The sequence below is a fragment of the Mercenaria mercenaria genome, chromosome 12 (assembly GCF_021730395.1).
Source record: "Mercenaria mercenaria strain notata chromosome 12, MADL_Memer_1, whole genome shotgun sequence".
NCBI classification, from domain to species: Eukaryota; Metazoa; Mollusca; class Bivalvia; order Venerida; family Veneridae; genus Mercenaria; species Mercenaria mercenaria.
The window spans coordinates 81,325,338-81,348,834 of record NC_069372.1 but is presented as its reverse complement, the minus strand read 5'-3'; the positions used below and the strand labels follow the sequence as shown (position 1 = coordinate 81,348,834).

The window sequence follows — 23,497 nt, the reverse complement described above, 5'->3', positions numbered from 1 at the left end:
CATGGACTTACTTCGACCATGGTACGACTTTACAAAATTCAAGGAAATTGAAATATTTCCTACCATGATACACCTTTAAATATCTTTAAGAACAAGGATACACCTTTAAATATCTTTAAGAATACAGAATATAGACTTACTTTAATCATGATACTTTGAAAGTATTGGGCTATTTGTGTATTAAGTAGCAGTAAGATGAATGGGGGTCTATCATTTAACTGTAGCTAAATTTGATATTAACATATCCATGCACACAGGATGAATCTACCATTTGTAAGTACTGACTCTCATAAGCATAAAAAAGCTTTTCTTGACTTCAATGTCATAAAATGTGACAATACCACATTTACTTTAAGGGTCATGCATCAGGATAATGCCCTTGATACCTTATGATGTCATCATTATGACATCACAGAAATTATCTGATTACACAAGCCTGTATTGCAGGATAGATATTAAGACTACTGGATACTTTTTTGTATGCAATAAGGCAGTAAGTCAACTTACTTCCATATTGCGCATAAAAATCAAGGCAATCTGAGATACGCCCTTATTGCAATATCAAAATAATGACATAAATAACTGAAACATCTGGTTTAAATTTTCACAGTATATAAATTAGGTCAAAATAAAGTGAAAAATCAAAAAAAGTGATTTTTGGTAAAATATGTAGATACGCCCCTATTGCGTTGAACCCTCGATATGCAATATATTGTGTCATTTTAAAGAACACTTGTATGCCCATTAAGTGACAGGCAACTTTAGGGTACATGTCAAACACTGTACAATATACAGCTCCTTAAAGCATGTCATTTCTCCCAATTGAATTCACAAGTTTCTCGTTCACACCTCTTGTCAGAGAGGCCTGTTTCAATATACGGGGTCCTGTGTCCTGCCGAAAATTCCACACATGTCTTATTCTGTCTAATACACAGGTTTTCACTATAAATATGGTAATTTTTAGCCACACTATTCCTAATACTATTTGCTTCATTACTGATCCAAACAACCATGAAAAGAAAAGGTGAAAAATCTCGCAAGAAAACACATTTCCAGAAGGGTTATACTCCCTGGAACAAAGGCTTGAAACTGCCTGTGTCCTCTTCCGATGACAGTGAACCTGAAGTACAGCCTTCTGCTTCACGGATGAACACTGACGAGTTCTCCCTGGTGACCAAGATGTCTATAGACGGCTCAACACTAACCACCCCTGACTGTGAGGGATTCTCCAGAGCTCCACGGCTGCCACGACCGAAACCAAACACCGACACTGTCCTGAAATCAGAGGGAAAGAATTCAAAACCATGTGAAGGCATGAGACTAGTAGACAATGAAAAGATGACACAGGCATTCAACACAGCTATTCAAGGCCATATGAACTCCTCGGAATGCCAACAGCCAGACTTCGAAGTTGCTCGAGAGAAGAAATGGGGTATGTGCTGGAAGGTGACACTAAAATGCTCGAACTGTAATTATGTTGCACCTGAGCAGAAAATGTACAAGGAAGTCATCTCTCCCAAGCCTGGACCTAACCCAGCAGCTCCAAATATAGGACTGGCCACTGGTCTGCAGGACACTCCAATTGGTAATACAAGGTTCCAGTATCTGGCAGCATGTATGGACATACCACCACCATCCAGTCGCAGTATGCAAAAGTCTTCTAACAAAGTTGCCACAGCTGTGACAAACCTGAACAATAACGACATGAGTGCAGGGTCCACGCTTTTAGGCGACGTGAGCGAAGTGGACGCTTTTTTTCTGATGACTTCGCTCTGTTTGTACAGTAAAGCGAAAAACAAGTCGCCCTAACAACTGGCGCCCGAGGCTGTTATTATACATGTATATATCACATCTATCAGTATCTAATCAGCTTGTGAAAACATTACATAATCAATTAGCGTACACTTATTAGTCTTATCCCGTTAGTCGCCGTTACGGGTTGTGAACTTCAAATGTCAACAAAGAATGCTCCGCCTATCACCGAATATCGTTAGGATGATTTTTATTGGTCGAAAACTTTGGAAACACAAATCAAACGCGGTGAAACAAAATTGCCTTTAATTGATTTTGTGCATCATGGGTGAAAAATGTGTGCATCACGTGTGAAAACAAACAACTAAAAACACACACAAACTGTCAAAAGTAGGGTAAAAAAAAAAACAACAACAAAAACATAACTCGGCGCAAGAGTCAGTAGCTGATTATAGGATGACAGCCCATTGCAAAATGACCGATAGGGCCTAAAGAAAAGCTCTGAATAATAACCAGAGTTGTTCGTAATGTATGCGGCTGTGAGACGTAAATATCCGTGTTATACACAATTTAAATTGAAATTCAGACAACAGATATTTAATTTCAATCAATAAAAATAAGTCACAATCAATTTTAGATAAGAACACATTGGCTTTTATCTTTTTGTAAAAGTTTTTGAAAAGGAAAGTAGGCTGTCAGAACATCTGCTCACGGTGACAAACTGCCAATAAACATGAACATTTTTCTTCAATAAAAGTTATTGTCATTGCAGACTTTAATATCAGATACTTTCCAATGCTGTTAAATCATCTTTTCATCAAAATTTGTCAAATATATTTTTTAAACTGGAGGACTGGGCAATGTTATGAAAGTGTATCAGTATCCAGACATAGCTAGCATTTTGGATGTCCGGATTTTGACCAGCAGGAGTTTAAGACAGGGGTATGCAGGGATGAGAATCTTAAAATTAATTTTCAATTGTTAGTTTTGATGAGCCTATCAAATCACACTGTGCTATGTGTAGACTGGCAAAATTTGATAAGGCATATGCAAGGGGTCATGACACACATTAGCCAAAACAACAAATCACACCACACATGCCTGTTTTAATACTATTGGTGATTCAGTATTATTTATAAATGTTTCAAACTACTGCATAAAAACATGCTCACTGTGTGTGTTTGTATTTGATGCTTGGCACTTTGTACTTAAAAGTAAAATATGTGTTGTTTTGAGATGTAATTCCTTTGTGTTGTACCATCAAAACTGTAATACCAGTATACGGTGTAATTAATGACAGTTTTGACCGCAGCCTCACTTCTCCCTGTTCTGAGAAAACTTCTCCCTATTTTCACTGGAGGGAGAAGTCACTTCTCCCAATTTTTCTTGGCTAGCTTGAACCCTGGAGTGAGAAGGTGCAGATGCTAAAAGAAGTAAACAGGAAACGTGGCAACGATGAGAACATTATAAATATAGCCATGGACGGACGGTACAACTCACCGATCACTGCCAGCCACAGGAAGCCCGGACAAAATGCCTCTCAGGCTATCATTTTAGCATGTGAGACTATGACCTCCCAACAGTTTATTATAGCAGCCTGTGTTCAAAATAAACTGTGCTGGACAGGTGCTTGGCTGAAAGGTAAAGGAATGAATGTGACTTGTCCTGGAAGGCATGCAGACTGCACAGCAAACTATGAGACACATGCCCCTCTGTCAGAGTATGAAATGGGGAAATCTATCGGCATCCAGTTAGCACTACAAGGGACTTTGATCAAATGCGTTACAACAGACGGTGATTCCAGATCAGCTGAGGGCGTGGATGCAGCACTTAAGGCACTAAACCCAATGTGGAAGGTAGAAAGACTGGCTGATCCAACACATGTCGGACAAGCTCAATTCCGTCAGTGCTACAGAGCAAATTTCAGTACAGAGATGTTTCCTGGCCCAACCCGCAGACAGAAGCAAGATTACCAAACAGCCTTCAGTGCAGACATTAAAGCCCGTTGTAGTCTGACTCTAAAAGAACTATGGAAGGAAAAGGCCGGGGACATCAATGCTATCAAGAAGGTCTTACCAAGTGTCCTGGATGCGACTGTGGCTTGTTATGATGGAGACTGCTCTAAGTGTGCCCGTCATTCCTACATATGCTCTGGTTCCGACTCAAACTCCTGGTGGCAGAGGTCCAAGTTACTGCATCACTACCAGATAACCAACCTGAATATGGACAATAATGACAGAGTTATACTACAAGCAATTAACAAAATGAAACTGAGTGTCTCTGCTATTGAAACCATGCGTCTGTTCACCAGTACACAGAAATGTGAGGCAGTGAACCGATCAATCAGTATCTCATTGCCGAAGAATGTTAACTATGGAAGGAATGTTGGTGGCCAGCTTGCATCCACTGTGCACAGACTGAATAATGGTATTGGGACTTCTGCTATACAGAAATGTGAGCACTCTGGGTAAAACTCTCAGAAAAGACTAGGTCTTATCTGAAACAAATGGACAGTAGTGAAAAGCACATGAAGGTGTACCAGCAAAAACCTGAAACAGTCCGCAGGAAATTACTAAATCAAGGAAGAAATCTGAAAGAACATTCAGAGTATAAAAAGACACATACCACTACATCGGACTACAGCAAAGGTCAGCTAGATCCAAGGCCATCTACATCCAGGGGAGACAATATTGACCACTATTACTCTATGTGAGGTGGGTGAGGCAAAGACTGTACCTGCAAAATGAACCAATAGTGATATATACCATTGAATAATATAATAAACAAACAAATAAACAGATAAATAAATAAATAAATAAATGTTTGAAACTGCATACTGTGTTGACTTTTTCTCTATGAAATGAAGCTTTTTTTGATATCCTATAACAACATGTCAAGATATATATATTCATTCAATCAATCTGAAATCTGAAAATGTAAATATAATTCAGCTGTTGTCCAGTGAGAAAGTTATTCTATAAACTGTACTTTTTCTATTGTTCTTGTCAAATCCCGATCAAGGAAAAATTCACCGAGTAAGCTAAATTAGCTGACTTATCGGACAAGCTGATCAGGAGATGTGCCGACTCTGTCTTTACGTAAAACAATGAGGATATATAGCTATAATATTGTACATTACTAAGAACATATAGGTCATCTGAGTACATAAAAGGTCATGTGAGTGCACAGCACTTGTGTTAGAGGATCTGCAGCCAGGGTACATACGGCACCTTGAAAGGCCAGATTCTACAGGGATCAGTGTTGGTTTCATGACAATTTTAATTTCAAACATGGCTCGGACACATTCAACTAGTACGCTTACCATTAAAGAATACAGTCCTTGTATGGCCTGTGCCCTACACAATGTCCGGTGTGTTTGCATCTCTGTCGCATACAGTTGGTGAGGCTCAAGGGATAGATGGTCTCGGTAAATGCACAGAGGTTGGTGGCACAGGTGTGAGACGTCCCCCTCGGGTAAAACCAAGATCCTGTCGGACACCATATAACTGAACCTGTGTACAGTTACAGTAGTCCACCTATCCTGGCCAGGTAATTTTACATTGATAATTCCATATTTATAATGGCCCTGTTTGGTGGCACCAGGCCATAGACGGCAACTGGAATCCTGGCTCGCCACAGAATTTTTCAGCATATTTTTGAAAAAAGCCCTCCATTTCAGGTCTGGATTTCAAAATGAGGCTGCTACACAACATCTTTCTATATTTAGAACATTTCAAAAAGTGAAAGTAACTTTTTTTTAATTTTCCCCCTCGGCCGAGGGCATATATTCAACTTCAAACCTCATAAAACTGAAACATTTTAGCCAAAGTGATTAAATAATCAATTGTATATGTTTAGAATATATCTACAACCTGTCTATGAAGTTTCAGCTCATTCCAAGCAGAAATAAAGCTTGTACAGAATTTCCAACATGGACACCGGTTCATTTTCAGCATTCATATCAGGCCCAAAAGTACAATTAATTTCCCATAGGGTTACATACAAATATATCAATGCAAAGCTTTGACAATGTTCTGAAGACAAATGCAAATACTTTCTCTTAAGAAATCTATCCGAGAGAAACACAAAAATCACTTTTAAGTGACCTGTTGACCTGCTACTTTTCTCCTCACATCTGTCAGAATGAATACCGTACTTTGGGATATTTTCGTCATGGTTAATTTTTCGCCCATTTCGCCACCAATATGAAATGGTGAAAATATAACGCTAAAAAAATATACTTATGTCCAAAATATACACAATATAAACGTTAACACTACAAATCTGCTTATCTACATTGACTATCGATTGCAAATAACTGACATCGTGTGTGAAAGGATAATTGCTTTTGTTTTACCTGTATTGTTACAAAACCCGAGATTTTCTCACCTTGACCAATTTTCTTTAAATCTATTGAATACGTGCAGTTGATAATCGGCAGTTAGAATTTCGATGCACTTACTGTATAGTACAATGGTTGTCACAGTGCAAAAACAAACATGTCTATTCTCAAATATTTTTAAACGAAAGAAAAAGAAGTTCTTCTACCAATAGAAAAAGCAGTGAGGACTGTAATTTACGCGAGTTGTGTAATGTGGAATCGCAGCCACTTTGGGATATGAAAATCGAAATGACTTTTTAAATAAACAAATCGTTTGATAAGCAACTCGTTTGGTGCTTGTTTGTTTTTTTGAAATTCAGAGATGGTACGGCAAAAACAAATTCTAAACATTCATGAACATTTTAATGAATTTTATTGCTTTTTTATTATAATGCCATATGCAATAAATTTCAGTATGTATATACCAGATATAATAAAGTCACACGTACTCAGTTTGTGCTGTTGGATAATCGCAAAAAAGTAACCTCCATTGGATACTCTTCAAAAATGCCGGTAATGTTGTTGGATTTTGATGAAATTTTCGGGCAAATATTTGCCATCAACGTAAGACGGCGAAAAATAGAAAGGCTAATATAAAACTACAGTGAAACACCGCTCGCTCGAGGTCGCAAGGGGATGAGCAAAATGCTCGAGTTATCCATGGTTTCGAGCGACCCAAAAATTGACCAAACGAAGAAAATAGAAGTTTGATTTACCAGTTGTCATCGATACCATTTGCAGACAAAACGATGATGCGTAATAATAACACACTCGTGACATTTTCAAAAAACGTATTACAAACGTTATTTATGATAGATCGTAAATGGCACATGTGAAGAAACAGCTATTTTTTTATTTATTTTTTTTTTATTTGAAATACTGTAATCGAATTCGCAATCTTCTTCTCCAAATTAAGATCTCATAATTATCATCTCAATTTTATGAAAAGGCTATCTTATTTCCTTTATTTGCATGCAAACAACTGTTGATTAAAATATTACGACCTCATATTTATCTTCTCGATCCCACAGAAAAAAGTAATAATTAATAACAATTTTGATCAATAAAATTTTTCTTCCACCTTTAATTAATAATTAATCTCATTATCAGGTCAAATATACCGACAAACAAACATTTAAGATAGTCGGGGAATAGACCACGCAATTCTCACGACGAACGAAAATTTTAAATTAACCGATACATTCTGACCGCCGAAGGTGTGAAAAAATTTGACACCTCTGCTCGAGTTTGCCATAAGCAACAAAGAGTAAATTAATACACAGGGACCAGCTGTCATGCTCGAGCGATCGAGTTATCGATGCTCGACCCAGCCATGGTAATTTCACATAGAAAATAGAAGGAATTCGGCCGGGACCACATGAATTGCTCGAGCGAGCCCGGGTGCTCGAGTCATCGATGCTCGAGCGAGCGGTGTTTCACTGTACTACCTTTTGGGTTAAAATGGCGAAAATTTGCCGAGACGAAAATATCCCAAAGTACGGTAGTGTATTGCATTTTTACAAAATGAAGCGGTTCAGCCTACTTTTTGTACAAATCCGCAGACAGTCATTTGCAAAAAAAAAACATGATTTTACAGCAATGTTTTACCCCTTTCTCTTCACTTACATCAGATCTATAAAATTTGGCTACTTTCAGAAGCTCAGGATATCTATTTACAATCAAATCCATCATGAAATGTGAGACCTCTTTTCCCTCGGATACACTTCCTTTAGTTGGGTAACGAAGGGCAGGTAACTGTACCTTATTATCAACTTTAAGCTTAACCAAGATAATATTTATGCAGAAGCAGACTTCTTTTTTTAAAACCGAGTTACCTCTCTTCAATTTTAAAGTTTGTTTTATATAAAATTTTGATTTTTTTTTTTCAAAAAGTTTATTTTTCTCTTACTAAGCTGGATTGGAAAATGATTCTACATATGAAATTTAATGATCTATTAACTTACTACATGTTTTCCAAAACTGCCATACACTATGTTTCCCTCATCATGTAGGACAAAGACCTGCATCTCATTACCAGTACAGTTGCACTGCATACATTTAACTATAAAAGAAGAGACATCTTTCACAGAGTTTAGTAAAGTCAGGGAAGTTCTAGATGCATGAGAATAATGTGGGTAGGTAGACTGACTTTGACCTTGAATATATGTATAAAACATTAAAGCATAAACGGTAACAACTATATTTAGCATAAACTAGTGGCCCCTTAAAGGTGCCACCATTTGGATAAATTTCGGAGAGGACCTTACAATGATGCTACAGACTAAGCTTCATGAAGACCCACTTAGCAGTTCAGAGGAAAAAGTCATTTAAAACACACTTTTCTATTTTTAGATCTAGCAATCCTAAAAGGCCATTATTTAACAAACTTGGAAGAGGAACTTATAAAGATGCTACAGAACAAGTTTTAGTGAAGAACCATCAAGCCATGAAAAGAAGTCATTTAATGATATTTCTATTATAAGCTCCAGCGCTCACACCCCACCTCTAGCACCCCTAATGAACATTTCTGAGGTAATATTTCATAATAATTAAGCCTGCAGTTTTTGAGAAAGAGATTTTTAGACTTCCCTTTTGATTGCAATGGCAACAAAAATAAATTCTTCAAGACTAACCTAGATTTGAAGGAATCTGAAATGGGAACATCAAAGGAACATTCCTTAGAAGTTTGGCTGAAATTGGCTCGATGTCTTAGGAGATGTTTTTTAAAGAAATTATTGATAACAGAAGGACAGACGGACGATCAAGTCATTCAATGATCCTAAAAGCTCTCCTTTGATGCCGAGTGCTGGGATTGGATGGGGATTATGTGGGTGAGAGCTTGAAGAAATTTTGTAAATAGTCACATTACAAGAGCTGTTAATATTGGTCGCAAATGCCTTCGAAGCATGCCCAAGAATGCTACAGTTTTCTGTGCAAAAAAACAACAACACACACATCATTTCGTAACCTTGACCTTGACCCAATAGACCCAGTCATAAGCGTGACATGCCTTCTCAAAATGGTTAACATTTGTGTCAAATTATTTTCAAATCCCTTGATAAATGGCAGAGTTATTGACCAGACAAGAAACACTTTTGACTTCTAAATGTGACCTTGACCTTGGAGCTAGAGGTCTAGGTCTTGCGCATGACATGTCATCTTAATAAAGGGAACATTTATGCCAAGTAATTTTAAAATCCCTTAATCAATGGCAAAAATATGGATCAGACAAGAAACAAACCATGTTAACATTTAATCTCTAAGTGTGATCTTGACCTTAGAGCTTGGGGTCGGGATCTTGCACATGACATGTCATCTCATTATGGGGAACATTTATGCCAAGTAATTTCAAAATCCCTTCTTAAGTAGCAGATTTATGGACTGGACACAAAACAGATCCTGTTAACCTTTGACTTCTAAGTATAAACTTGACCTTGGAGTCTGGGTCTTGCACATGACACATCATCTCATTATGGTAAAAAGGTAAAAATTTATGCCAAGTTATTTCAAAATCCCTTCATGGATGGCAGAGTTATGGACCAGACACAAAACAGACCCTGTTAACCTTTGACCTCTAAGTTAGACCTTGACCTTGGAGCTAGGGCTCTGAGTCTAGCGCATGACATGTTGTGTCATTATGGTGAACATTTATGCCAACCCATACAAGAATTTACACAGATGCACAGACACACACATGGACGGACAGTGCGATTTTGATATGCCCACCTTTGGGGGCATAAAAACATGTGTGTGAAATTATTGTACAATCAGACCAGCAGTTTCAGAAGAAAAGATTTTTTTTCAGAAAAAAGGAAGACTTGCCCTATCATTTTTAAATAAAACAGAATGTTCTGAAGGAATGAAGAAATTATTTTGAAATCGAGCCTGTGGTATTTTCTGAGTTTTCCAATTAGCCATAGAGAGAAAACTAGCCTGGCCCATCTGCCATTATTTTCAAGGATTCAATTTGGTAGATCACCTAAGGAACACTGATGTGAAATTATTTTGAGTTTAGATCAGCATTTTTTAGTACTTACTCTCTTACATTAACATGATTAACAATTCAATCTGTTGAGCAACTCCCTACATCTCATAACAATACCCTTCACAGATGTACAGCCCCTATTCTCCTGGAATTCTGGGTATTCCAGCTTGCTTTCCTGCAACTTCACTATAAAAAGACACATTTTTCAAAATAATCAGAACAGGTACACAAAATAACATAATGAAATTTTGTAAGAAAATTTGAAATTGAGTTACCTCCCTTCAATCATTTTCTATAATCTCTAGGTTTAGACCTCACACTGGAAAATGGCTTAACTAAAATATGCCTTCTATTTAAATAAATACTGTAAATGATTTTCACAACTCAAAGCTACTATGATAGTGTACAAAGTAAAACAACTAAATAATGTTGATTCCAGCAATTTTATCAACAAGTACATACCACATCCTCATCCCTGTATTTTCCATATCCTTTTTCCATGACACTCCATGGCACCTAAGTATGTACACAACAATAGGAATTTCTTGGTTTCTCACTGCAGCATGATCTACCATACAAAAGAAATGTTTCACTATATAATTCTAATAAGGTACATAAATGTTAGTTAATAAATATGAAGCATATTAATACAATACAATCATGCCTGACAGGTATCTTGCTATTTCTGTGGTTGTGTTTTCACATCGCATTTTAGTACAAAGACAGTGTTGTTCATATAATGTAAGATAATCAACTTAGTACTGATAAGACAGATTCACCTTTCAGATTATTTAGTATTCAATTATAGAAAGAATTAAGAATTTTTAAAACTTTTTTTTTAACATCTAGCAGACATACATGTAATCAATTTGGCCATGTTCGCGCCATTTCCGTCCGAACAGGTGTTGTATTCTAGCGGCCTTAACATAAAATTTAGCCTGGTGACCCATACATTTTTAGCCATTTTTATGCTCACAATGCAATTATCTATACACGAGAAAAACAGGAAAAAATTCTATGAAAGAGTTTTTTCAAAATAAAAAGAAATATTCTTCACTATGGGTATTTTTCATTGAAAAAAGTTCACAAATGTAAATATGAAACTTTTTTTTTTTTCATTTGTACCCATTATTGTAAGGATAGAGTATTACAAATATGACTATAATATTAAATAAGTATATAATAAAATCTGTAAAAAGAAAAAAAACGTATTGTGCTGTCCTGATGTATATTTTGGTTGGTATTTATAACAAGAGCTGTCGGATGACAGCGCGCTCGACTATTTGAAAAATTGATTGAAGAATGGGGTCAAAATATTATCACAGATTTTCAGAAAAAAGAAAAGATGGATTAAACACAAAAATGTTCCTGTACTTGTGAATTTTGATTAGTCTTGCACTAAATGGCAATATGTGACCATGGGGCAAATATGTTATGTTATATGTTAGGCAAAATATGGACTTGTATGAAAAATTTAACAAATTTCCAAGTCCAAAAAGGACCATAATTCAATCAAAATAGTTGACAGAGTTATGTACTCTCGCCTACAGATGGAAATCATGTTGATAAGCTAGTGTTAAAAGTTTCAAAGCCACAGTTCAAATAGTTTTGACAAAATGCTGACTTGTAAGAAAACCTGAACAAATTTCAAAGTTCAAAAAGGGCCATAATTCAGCCAAAATAGTTGTCAGAGTTATGTTCTCTTGCCTACAGATGGAAATCATGACTGATGATAAACAATTGTTTAAAGTTTAAAAGCCATATGTCAAATAATTTTGACAAAACGTGGACATGTACGAAAACAGAACCAATTTCCAAATCCAGAAAGGGCCATAATTCAGCCAAAATAGATGGCAGAGTTATGTACTCTTGTCTACTGATAGAGACTATTATAATGAACAAGATATAAAAGTTTCAAAGCCATATGTCAAACACTTTACACAAAATATAAACTGGTACGAAAAACTTAACCAAGATTTCTAAATCAAAAAGGGCCATAATTCAGCCAAAATCCTTGATAGAGTTACGTACACTTGCCTATAAGTGAACATGGTAATGGTTAAAAAGTGTTGAAAGTTTCAAAGCTTTATCTCAAAAGACTTTGTCAAAATGTGGACTGGTATGAAAAACTTAACCAAGATTCCTAAGTCAAAAGGGGCCATAATTCAGCCAAAATCCTTAATGGAGTTACGTACTCTTGCCTATAACTGAACATGGTAATGGTAAACAAGTGTTGAAAGTTTCAAAGCTTTATCTCAAAAGACTTTGTCAAAAAGTGGACTGGTACAAAAAACTTAACCAGGGTGTGACGCAGACGCCGACGTCGACGCCAACGCCATGGTGAGTAGGATAGCTCTACTTATTCTTCGAATAGTCGAGCTAAAAAGCAGAAAATTATGAAAATGTTGAAAAATCGCTGGCAGTTTCAGCAACAGTCGGTGTGTTCAACACAATATTATACAAAAACAAGCCTGGTGACCTATTGTTTTTATTTGTTCATTGTTTTCAGCACAGATTTTCCTATCATATATGTGAATTAAAAAAAATTCTATGAAAGGAAAAAAACTATAGGAATTCTCTTTAAATGAGCCGCACCATGAGAAAACCAACATAGTGCATTTGCAAATGGCATGGATCCAGACCAGCCTGCCCAGCCACGCAGTCTGGTCAGGATCCATGCTGTTTGCTAACGCTTTTTCTTAGTGCAACAGGCTTTGAAAGCAAACAGCATGGATCCTGACCAGCCTGCGCATCCGCAAATGCACTAAGCTGGTTTTCTCATGACGCAGCTCATACTAGTATTATATGTTTAATAAATAAGTGGTTTGATATTAGCCCTCTTACTTGTCTTAGGGCAGTCATATTGGCCCCCAAGACAATTTTATTAAATAACTACATATACTTAAAGGATTGAAAATTTAAAATCTGGACGCGACCATCAGAAAATAAAAACAGCGCCAGTTAAGTTATATTAGCCAGAACTTAGCCCTTGTGTCTGTAACACTCTGTGCCTTCTTTACTGTTCAATTAAAAGAGCACGTACAGCTTACTGGTACACAACATCTGTACTGGTTTGACATCAGTATCTGCACAGGACCAGTTTTCAGACACATGCAGTAACCACTTTATTTTGGCGTTTAAATTCACACAGGTGTTTCATCTGGATCATTTGGATGTTTATTCTTCATGTCTACAACTAACCACTGTTTTACAAGGCTGTATAATGTTAGGTTTTATGATGATACCTCACCTGTGTTTACAAAACAACTTTACATCTTAACAGGGCATGAAGATAGCACATGCGCAGTAGTTTACACTTGTCAATGTATCAAGTGGGGAAGAAATAATTAAACTACATATTAATTGTCTTCTGATAAAATGCGCTACTTTTAACTTCATGGTAATAGTTACATAAAATACAAAGCTGTAGAATATTGCACTAATTTTATTCTATATCTGTATGAATTATCTAGAATTCGAATTAAACGAAATTTAAGTTTTCTGTAGTTAGCCTCTTGTTGCTTTCGTAGCTGCTATTGAAAGTAGGGGTTATCTTTCATGTGCATTTTTGAAGAGATTAAGGATAAAGAAATGTGTAATTTAGTTTATTTAATAGTTTAATTACTTATTTCGACATCAAACAGTCAAAATAATTCGATGTTCAGATTGTTTTATATTTGTGATGGGCAATCTGAAGTCAAAACTTTGAAGGACCAAAATAATGGAAGTTAGATCACAGTACACAGTCATGTAAAGTTATTGGTTTTATAAAATTTTGCGTGTAAACACACGGTTAACGTTGATCGTGTACAGTACATACAAAAGTTTAAATCACCAGAAAATTCGTAATTTTGAATATTATTTGATATTTTGTATATAGATTAATGAGGAACTGAATCCCCTTTTGAAACATGTAAGTTTTATTTTAATTTATGGCCAATTCGTGAAATAATCGGCATTTAAACCTATAGCATGTAAAGTGTCAGCAGCGATGAAAATTTCATTTGAAGTTGCTTCAACTATTTTGGTCTTTCGAGTGTTTGACGCGAGTGGGGATATTGCCCATATGAAAAAAATATCTCAATATTTCCTAGGATCGGGTCAAATTAGTTGGACTAGATATCAAAATAACAGCAGAACATTGTCAAAATATTTGTGTGGCTACTGGTTTACCTCATGGGGAAAATAACTTCTTTTTGGGTACCCCATTTGAGGCCCCGTGGAACATATATTTTATGTCACAGCGTGATGCTGATTACAACACTGGATGCAGAAGGAGCTTGTTTGGGCTTCATTTTTGTCAAATATAATCAGCGTCACTGAAAAGTTACCATCCTAATGGCTCTTATATTTTAAAAATCGCATTGGACTGCGTTAGAAGCATAACACAACTACATTTTTGAAGCAACTGAGACGTTTCTGGTGTAAAGATTTGTCAATTTCGATTAACTCCATTTGAGGCACAGGCTGCATGTGCAAAATGACTTTTTCCAGCAATGTCGACATGTACGAAAATTCTATCACAAATCATTCATCGCACTTGAAAGTTAGCCGACAGACTAAAAGGAATATGTTAAGAAAAACAGAATATCCTTGCTAAGAATGCCACATTTAAGGCACGATCAATGCCATCAGGCCATTGGCATGGTTAACACCTCTCAAATTGGGCCAACTCTGCAGTCTCTACTCTCCATACCAACTGATTACCAACCAAAATATCCCCAAATGCCAAAGGTCACTATAGGCATAAATGGTGTTCAGAAACTCCTTTCGTCCCTAAAAATAGATAAAGCATGTGGTCCCGATGGTCTAAAGCCAATCCTTCTTAAAAATCTTAGTGAACAAATCTCACCACTAGTCACTAAGCTCTTTCAAAGGTCCCTTGACACGGGCACTATCCCAGCTGACTGGACCAAGGCCAATGTCACTCCTTTATTTAAGAAGGGCGACAAAAGCAATCCTGCAAATTACCGGCCTATTTCCCTAACTTGTATCCTCTGTAAGTTACTGGAACACATCATAGCCCCATAATATTACCAAGCACTTCAGGTTAACAATGTCCTCTATGACCTACAGCATGGGATCAGAGAGAAAAGGTCATGCGAAACGCAGTTACTCGAACTTGTAGAAGATCTATCCCGAAACTTAATTCAAGGCCACCAGACGGACTTGATCCTTCTGGACTTCTCTAAAGCATTTGATAAGGTTAACCATCTGAAACTTCTGTACAAACTTCATCAACATGGTGTTCAGGGCACCACGTTGCAATGGGTCAAGTCTTTCTTGATTGGCAGGCGCCAGTCTGTCCTTGTGAATGGTCAAACATCAGAAGAAGTTCCAGTAACGTCCGGAGTCCCACAGGGCTCCGTCCTAGGCGCCCTATTCTATTCTTACTCTACATTAATGACCTGCCTGAAAATCTGATTTCACAGGTTCGTTTATTCGCCGATGACACTGCCGTCTATTTAACTGTAAATAGTTCTGCCCAAGAAAACATCCTTCAGCAAGATTTAAAAATAGGTTACAGCTATGGGAAAGTATAAGTGGGACATGGAGTTCAACCCCTCAAAATGCACTGTTATGAACATAACAAGGTCAAAAAACCCTTTCAAATCAAAGTACACACTCCATGGCCAAGCAGGGGTTTTTTTTACGACTGGGGGAAGAGGCCCCAGCCTGTCATTGGGGGAAGAAAATAGCGCGCGACAAGCAGTTTTAGGGGATTTTTTCACTCAGGGGGGAATTTACAATTATGCATAATAAACACTTTAAACTATGTTTTTATTACATATTCTTGCAACTTTTAGCAACTATACACACTGTCACTTAGCAATAGATGGACTTGCACTAATGTTCACTTATCATTGTAACAAGGTGGGTGGGCAGAATTGAAATGCTCAAATCATTGAATATTTAAAGATCACATGCATTATTCACAAAAAATGCTTTAAAATAAGAGTTGTTTTTGCAAGAGTCATCATATTATTATTAAATGCATACTTTTGTTGGCTTTTTATTTCAATTGTACTAGAAAATCTTGTAAGAAAGGATAAAAAAAGTCCGAAAATCACGATCGCGAAAACGTGTGACAAATATGAACAAGAGGACCATGATGGTCCTGAATCGCTCACCTCTTCCCACATGACCCAGTTTTGAGTATGACGTCGTTTTTTCTATTATTTGACATAGTAACCTAGTTTTTGAGCTCATGTGACCCAGTTTTGAACTTTACCTAGATATTATCAAGATAAAAATTCTGACCAATTTTCATGAAGATCCATTGAAAAATATGGTCTCTAGAGAGGTCACAAGGTTTTTCTATTATTTGACCTATTGATCTAGTTTTCGAAGGTACGTGACCCTGTTTTGAACTTTACCTAGATATCATCAAGGTGAACATTCTCACTAATTTTCATGAAAATCTCATGAAAAATATGGCCTCTAGAGAGGTCACAAGGTTTTTCTATTTTTATACCTACTGGCCTAGCTTTCAACCGCACGTGACCCTGTTTTGAACTTTACCTAGATATCATCAAGGTGAACATTCTCACTAATTTTCATGAAGATCTCTTGAAAAATATGGCCTCTAGAGAGGTCACAAGGTTTTTCTATTTTTATACCTACTGGCCTAGCTTTTGACCGCACGTGACCCAGTTTTCGAAAACTGACCTAGATATCATCAAGGTGAACATTCAGATCAATTTTCATGAAGATCCATTGAAAAATATGGCCTCTAGAGAGGTCAAAAGATTTTAATAATTTTAGACCTACTGACCTAGTTTTGACCGCAGTTGACCCAGTTTCAAACTTGACCTAGATATCATCAAGGTGAACATTCTGACCAATTTTTATGGAGATCCATTCAAAAGTATGGCCTCTAGAGAGGTCACAAGGTTTTTCTATTTTTAGACCTACTGACCTAGTTTTTGACCGCACATGACCCTGTTTCAAACTTGACCTAGATATCATCAAGATGAACATTCAGACCAACTTTCATACAGATCCCATGAAAAATATGGCCTTTAGAGAGGTCACAAGGTTTTTCTATTATTTGACCTACTGACCTAGTTTTTAATGGCACGTGACCCACTTTCGAACTTGACCTAGATATCATCAAGATGAACATTCAGACCAACTTTCATACAGATCCCATGAAAAATATGGCCTCTAGAGAGGTCACAAGGTTTTTCTGTTATTTGACCTACTGACCTAGTTTTTCAAGACATGTGACCCACTTTCGAACTTGACCTAGATATCATCAAGGTGAACATTCTGACCAATTTTCATGAAGATCTCATGAAATATATGGCCTCTAGAGAGGTCACAAGGTTTTTCTATTTTTAGACCTACTGACCTAGTTTTTGACTGCACGTGACCCAGTTTCGAACTTGACCTAGATATCATCAAGATGAACATTCAGACCAACTTTCATACAGATCCCATGAAAAATATGGCCTTTAGAGAGGTCACAAGGTTTTTCTATTATTTGACCTACTGACCTAGTTTTTGAAGGCACGTGACCCAGTTTCGAACTTGACCTAGATATCATCAAGGTGAACGTTCTGACCAATTTTCATGAAGATTTTGTGAAATATATGGCCTCTAGAGAGGTCACAAGGTTTTTCTATTTTTAGACCTACTGACCTAGTTTTTGAAGGCACGTGACCCAGTTTCGAACTTGACCTAGATATCATCAAGGTGAACGTTCTGACCAATTTTCATGAAGATCTTGTGAAATATATGGCCTCTAGAGAGGTCACAAGGTTTTTCTATTTTTAGACCTACTGACCTAGTTTTTAAAGGCACGTGACCCAGTTTCGAACTTGATCTAGATATCATCAAGGTGAACATTCTGACCAATTTTCATGAAGATCTTGTGAAAAATATGGCCTCTAGAGAGGTCACAAGGTTTTTCTATTTTTAGACCTACTGACCTAGTTTTTGAAGGCACGTGACCCAGTTTCGAACTTGACCTAGATATCATCAAGGTGAACATTCTGACCAATTTCCATGAAGATCTTGTGAAATATATGGCCTCTAGAGAGGTCACAAGGTTTTTCTATTTTTAGACCTACTGACCTAGTTTTTGACCGCACGTGACCCAGTTTCGAACTTGACCTAGATATCATCAAGATGAACATTCTGACCAACTTTCATAAAGATCCCATGAAAAATGTGACCTCTAGAGTGGTCACAAGCAAAAGTTTACGGACGCACGGACGCACTGACGCACGGACGGACGACGGACGACGGACACCGCGCGATCACAAAAGCTCACCTTGTCACTTTGTGACAGGTGAGCTAAAAAAACGAAAGCAAACATTAAAAATTCTTGATAAAATTTCATCTTTTCACCAGAACTATTCCATACTTATAATATCTGATTACTTAAAACATTTATATTTTAGTTTGCTCTAGCAAAATACCTCGGCAAAGATAATAAATTTGCGTAACCGCCGACCGGCTTATTTAATCGAATCAAGCACATAAAATAATTACTTTAAATTAACAACACATATTACACAATACAGCATAAGCTGTTACCGCTAATTAACAAGAGGTACAAACACGATAATCTGACGCTGCATTGTTTATCAATCATCTATATTACATACTGATGATAACCACGTGTCAGTCGCGCGTGGCGTGATTGACATCTGTCAGTAGCTAATTAACATACGACACTCCGCGTACTGTCATACTTACGCTGGTGTCGACAAACAGTATGAAGTTCACTGGGATTTTGATTGACAAGGGGCAGAGCTTTCGAACTCGTTACGCATCAAAGAGTATTACCGCGAGACAAGCAGACGCCCACGGCATGTTATGTGCGGGTCAGATACGAGTTTTTATCGATTTTCGCTGGTCAAAACCGGAACCTCGGGTCCACTGAACGCTCTTCTAACATTTTTCTACTATTTAGACTAAAGGTTTTCACACCCATTGAAAATTGTGAAAGACGGTCTGCAATTGTGAACGGGTCCGATATTCGGTCGGGAAAATCGCTGGGAGTAATCTCCATTGCTTTGTTTACGATTTTGGAGTGGGGAATTTCGGACGTAGGGGAATTTCGCCTGCGGTAGGGGAAATCCTTGGCTGTGGGGGAAATCCTCGGCTGGGGGACGAGGCCGATATTCGGCCTCTGCTATAGAATAAAAAAAAACCCTGCCAAGTCTTGGAAACAGTTCCTGATGCAAAGTACCTTGGGGTCACTATATCCTCAGATCTTAATTAGAATAAACATATCAATTTAGTCACGTCCAAAGCTACCCGAACACTTAACTTCATCAAGCGAAATATCCCATGCAAGAACCCAAAAGTTCGAGAAGTAGCTTATAAAGCCCTAGTCAGGCCACAGCTAGAATATGCTAGCTGTGTTTGGAACCCTTACACCCAAAAAAACATCCACCAGATCGAAATGATTATGCGGAGGGCAGCGCGAAGGGTTAATCATGACTACTCCCCTTACAGCAGTGTCACAAACATGCTATGTCAGCTGAGATGGCATTCCCTTGAAGATAGGAGATCTGATTCACACCTCCTTATGTTCTACAAGATAGTGAATGGTTTGGTTGCTGTGCCACTCCCCACCTATGTCAGCCCCCCATCCCGTCTAACAAGACATATGCATCCCCACTCCTATACTCAGATCCTCACTCCCTGTAATTATTATAAGTACTCTTTCTTCCCAGCCACCATAGTGCTTTGGAATTCCCTTCCAGTACAACTTGTTCAAGCCCCCACCCTGAATCGATCAGTTTAAGCAGGGTGTGACCAAACTTGTACACAATGCTTAACATGATAGACCTGTTTTTAAACTGCTTTTATCTGTAAATCCTTCTTGTTTTTAACACTATCAACTGTATTCATGCTTGCAATACACATCGTGTATTACTTTTATCCTCCTATCCAATCTACTTTTAACTTCTTGTACAGGCGCGCAGCTGTACATAATACAGATAATACAGAGGGGAGTGTTGCAGTATAAATAGATAGATAGAACTTTCATGTCGTGAAATAATTTGCACCTCGTATGTGCTGTTCTCCCCAAACTGTCATGAAATGGGTTAGGAGACATGATCTGACAGGGTCTATGAGTAATAGACCGCGCACAGGCCATTGAAAAGTGACGTTGATATTGTATAAAAAAAGTAAAGAGGTATATATTAAGTGGTAACTTTTCAATGACGCTCACTGTAGTTTTAGCGGAAATAATGGCGCCGAAATATGAAAACCTGTCCGGCTACTGGTTCCGAACCAGTACAGTACTGTATATCCTGACACTAATTAGCACAATGTTATAGACCTCATTTAAAATCCTTATATAACTTTAAAGTCATGTGCATATAAGTTATGTATTGTTTAACTGCTCATAGGACGAATTAATCGCGACCTTCTGTGCAAATGGCGCATTTGGTTAAAGGGCAGTAACTGTGTTACTGTGCGCTGTCAAAACCCCATACTCCAGCCAAAAGTTTTACATCGGGGCATATTATGCTTGTGATTGACAACTTTTAACCATAATATTATTTTATATAATTATACTGGATAGGGGGTATTTTTGTAAAGGTAGACTAGCTTCTACGGTCTTATTGATAGAATTTCAGATTCCTGTGCTCTATGAAAACGATGATATCGCAGATACAGGTAAAGAGATCCCCGGAAAAGAAACGCACAGCCCACACAAACCTATGCTGTGTCTGATATTGAAATTTCAACACAAGGTATCGACGAACTTCTCAACAACCTTAATCCCCATAAAGTCCCAGCCAACTATCGCCCGATCTCTCTTACCAGTATCTTGTGTCAAACCCTGGAACACACTGTATCCTCTAGCATAACAAAACACTTCACAAAGAACGATATGTTCTATGAATTGCAGCATGGTTTCCGAGAAAAGAGGCCTTGTCAAACTCAGTTACTAATGTTAGTAGAAGATATCCTTCTTTGTACACTTAGTACAATAAGAAGGGCATGTACACATTTTACTTAATAATAAAAATCATGACTAGAAACAGAATGTTAGATCTAAGTGCAATATATATATATATTAAATTCTGAGTTTGTCCGGATCCAGCCAAGGCATTGTGATTTTAGTTACTTGAAAGTTTTATTCGACTAAATGATTTAAAGTTTTAATGTAATTGTTGTAATTGTTATCGCAAGCAATTTTATAAATTTTTATTAAATATTGCAATATGATGACACTTTTGATGCTAAAAAGGAGGTGTGCGTTTTCTTCTCACCTTCGGTCATTTATATTGATAGAATACTGTTTAATTGTTTACTTTATTTTTCATATTCAGTTGTATTTTCCATCATATATATATTAAATGACCAGATTCACATGTTTCATTTTTCTTCGTATTTTTGTTTCTTAAAAAAAGTAAATAACAAGTTGTAAATGTTTACATTGTCAGAAAAAATAATAAATAATAAAGATTGACAGACTCCAGTCACGTTGCCTTGGCTGGATCCGGACAAACTCCCCTTGACACAGGAAGCCGCACCATGTTTTTCCTTTACTTGTTTTGTTTTGATGGGTTTAACGTCGTATACCGACACAATTATAGGTCATAAGGCGACTTTTAAGGCTTTGATGGTGGCGGAAGACCCCAGGTGCCACTCCGTGCATTATTTCATCACGGGTGGGCACATTGGTTCCGTAAGCCAACTGGATGGCTTCCTCCCATGGAGAATTCAACATCCCAAGTGAGGCTCAAACCCGCATCTGTGAGTGGACAGTTACTCGAAGTCAGTGACCTTAACCACTCGGCCACAGAGCCCCCATGTTTTTCCTTTGTGAAGGACTTTTGATGATCCGTACAGGAATATAAATTACCTGACACTTAAATTTGTACATGGCTTTTAAATATTGAAAGCACAATGCCAAAATTGTTCATACTTTAAGAACTCATGGAAATTGAAGTTTCACTGTTTGAACTTTCTGCAAAATCAAATTTCATTATTTGCTATGATATACAACAAACCATGCATATACGTAAGAATCTTACACCAAATTAGTGAGTAACCGTATTTTTGTAAAAATGAAATACCTATGTCACTATTTTCTCATAAATGGTCTTCAATGTATTTAGAAAAGATCACTGTGGTAAAAAATGACCGCATTATTAGATTTTATTGTAATTTTATTAGGCCTATGTGATTGACAAGAATATACATGTAGTGCTTTTTAAAGATATTCCAAACAAGTTTGATAATACATGTATTCCCTATGGCACTCGTTCACTCCGTGGTGTGCATCCACAATAGAAGGATTAGTGGCTATTGCGTTCAACACACCTGAGAAAATCACCTTTGAAATCATCCACATACTATTATCTGCTACGTGAGTTACAGTATAATCCGTGTCTACACTCAATATAAATACAACATTAGAACTCCAAATTACCCTATCTCTCTCTATCTTAGCACTTGTTCCAGCTATTCCTATATTTGTAGCAGTTGCTGGCGCTGTTCCATCAATCATTACTATATTTATTAATAGACTAAAAGTTGAAAACAAAGAAGCGATTTTAAAACTGCACCACCACAAAATAAAACAACTAATAACAAAGCACGGATCGGAAAAATAAGCAAAGAAGACCCAAATAAATTTATTCAGGATATTTTTACAATACTAGTAGAAATGCAGAAAGAAAAAAAACTATTCAATGTCTCTTGAAATGCATATAGATGGTTAATAGAAAAGTAGATAGAATGATTATGCCAAAATTATCTAGCATTTTAGGAGAAATAATGAATCCAGACAATAATTCATATAAAAAAGTACTCAAAAGAAGAAACGTTATTAAATCAAAACTTGATCAAATAGTTAGCGATGAATATAAAAATCATGCCATTGATAAATTACAAAATGTTATAGATCCTTATCTATTAGGAAGGAATTTATTTGAATGGGACTGTGGTTGTCTATTAACTGAAGAAGAAAATGTCGAAAAGTTATGTGATTGTCCCAGACCAAATAATATTCGAAACAATCCTAAAAATGTTATTGCAACCGATTGTGATACTAATGAAGAAAAAACATATAAAAACACTTATGCAGCATCCAAAGACCTCGATATTAATTCTGGGTTAATAACAATGTGCTGCAAAGGAAGGAAAACCAAGTTAAAAGTGGAATATCAATAACCAGCGGAAAAAGATATAAATTTAAATATTTTATTTCTTCTTAAACTTTATTTATTTTATTATTTTTTTTTTAATCCTTTTTTCCTTAGTGATTTTTTTTCTAAATATAATAATAAAATCTAGAATGCACATTCCAACATAACAAGGTCTATTTAATAATAAACTTTCTTTTATTTTATGAATACCAAACAAATTCTAACAAATGAAGGTTTTGCTATATATTT

At 36.8% G+C, this 23,497-nt stretch overlaps 1 long non-coding RNA gene across 1 annotated transcript; it reads right to left on the bottom strand.

Annotated features, from left to right (window-relative positions):
* Nucleotides 1–1,006: 1,006 nt before the first annotated feature.
* On the bottom strand, nt 1,007–20,521 carry LOC123558727 (uncharacterized). The gene is made up of 8 exons (XR_008366586.1): nt 20,354–20,521; nt 14,292–14,397; nt 10,581–10,686; nt 10,179–10,304; nt 8,098–8,195; nt 4,378–4,488; nt 3,829–3,968; nt 1,007–1,275 (listed from the first exon to the last, which is right to left on the bottom strand). It is a non-coding gene; the product is annotated as an uncharacterized LOC123558727 (long non-coding RNA).
* Between the last annotated feature and the right edge of the window lie 2,976 nt (nt 20,522–23,497).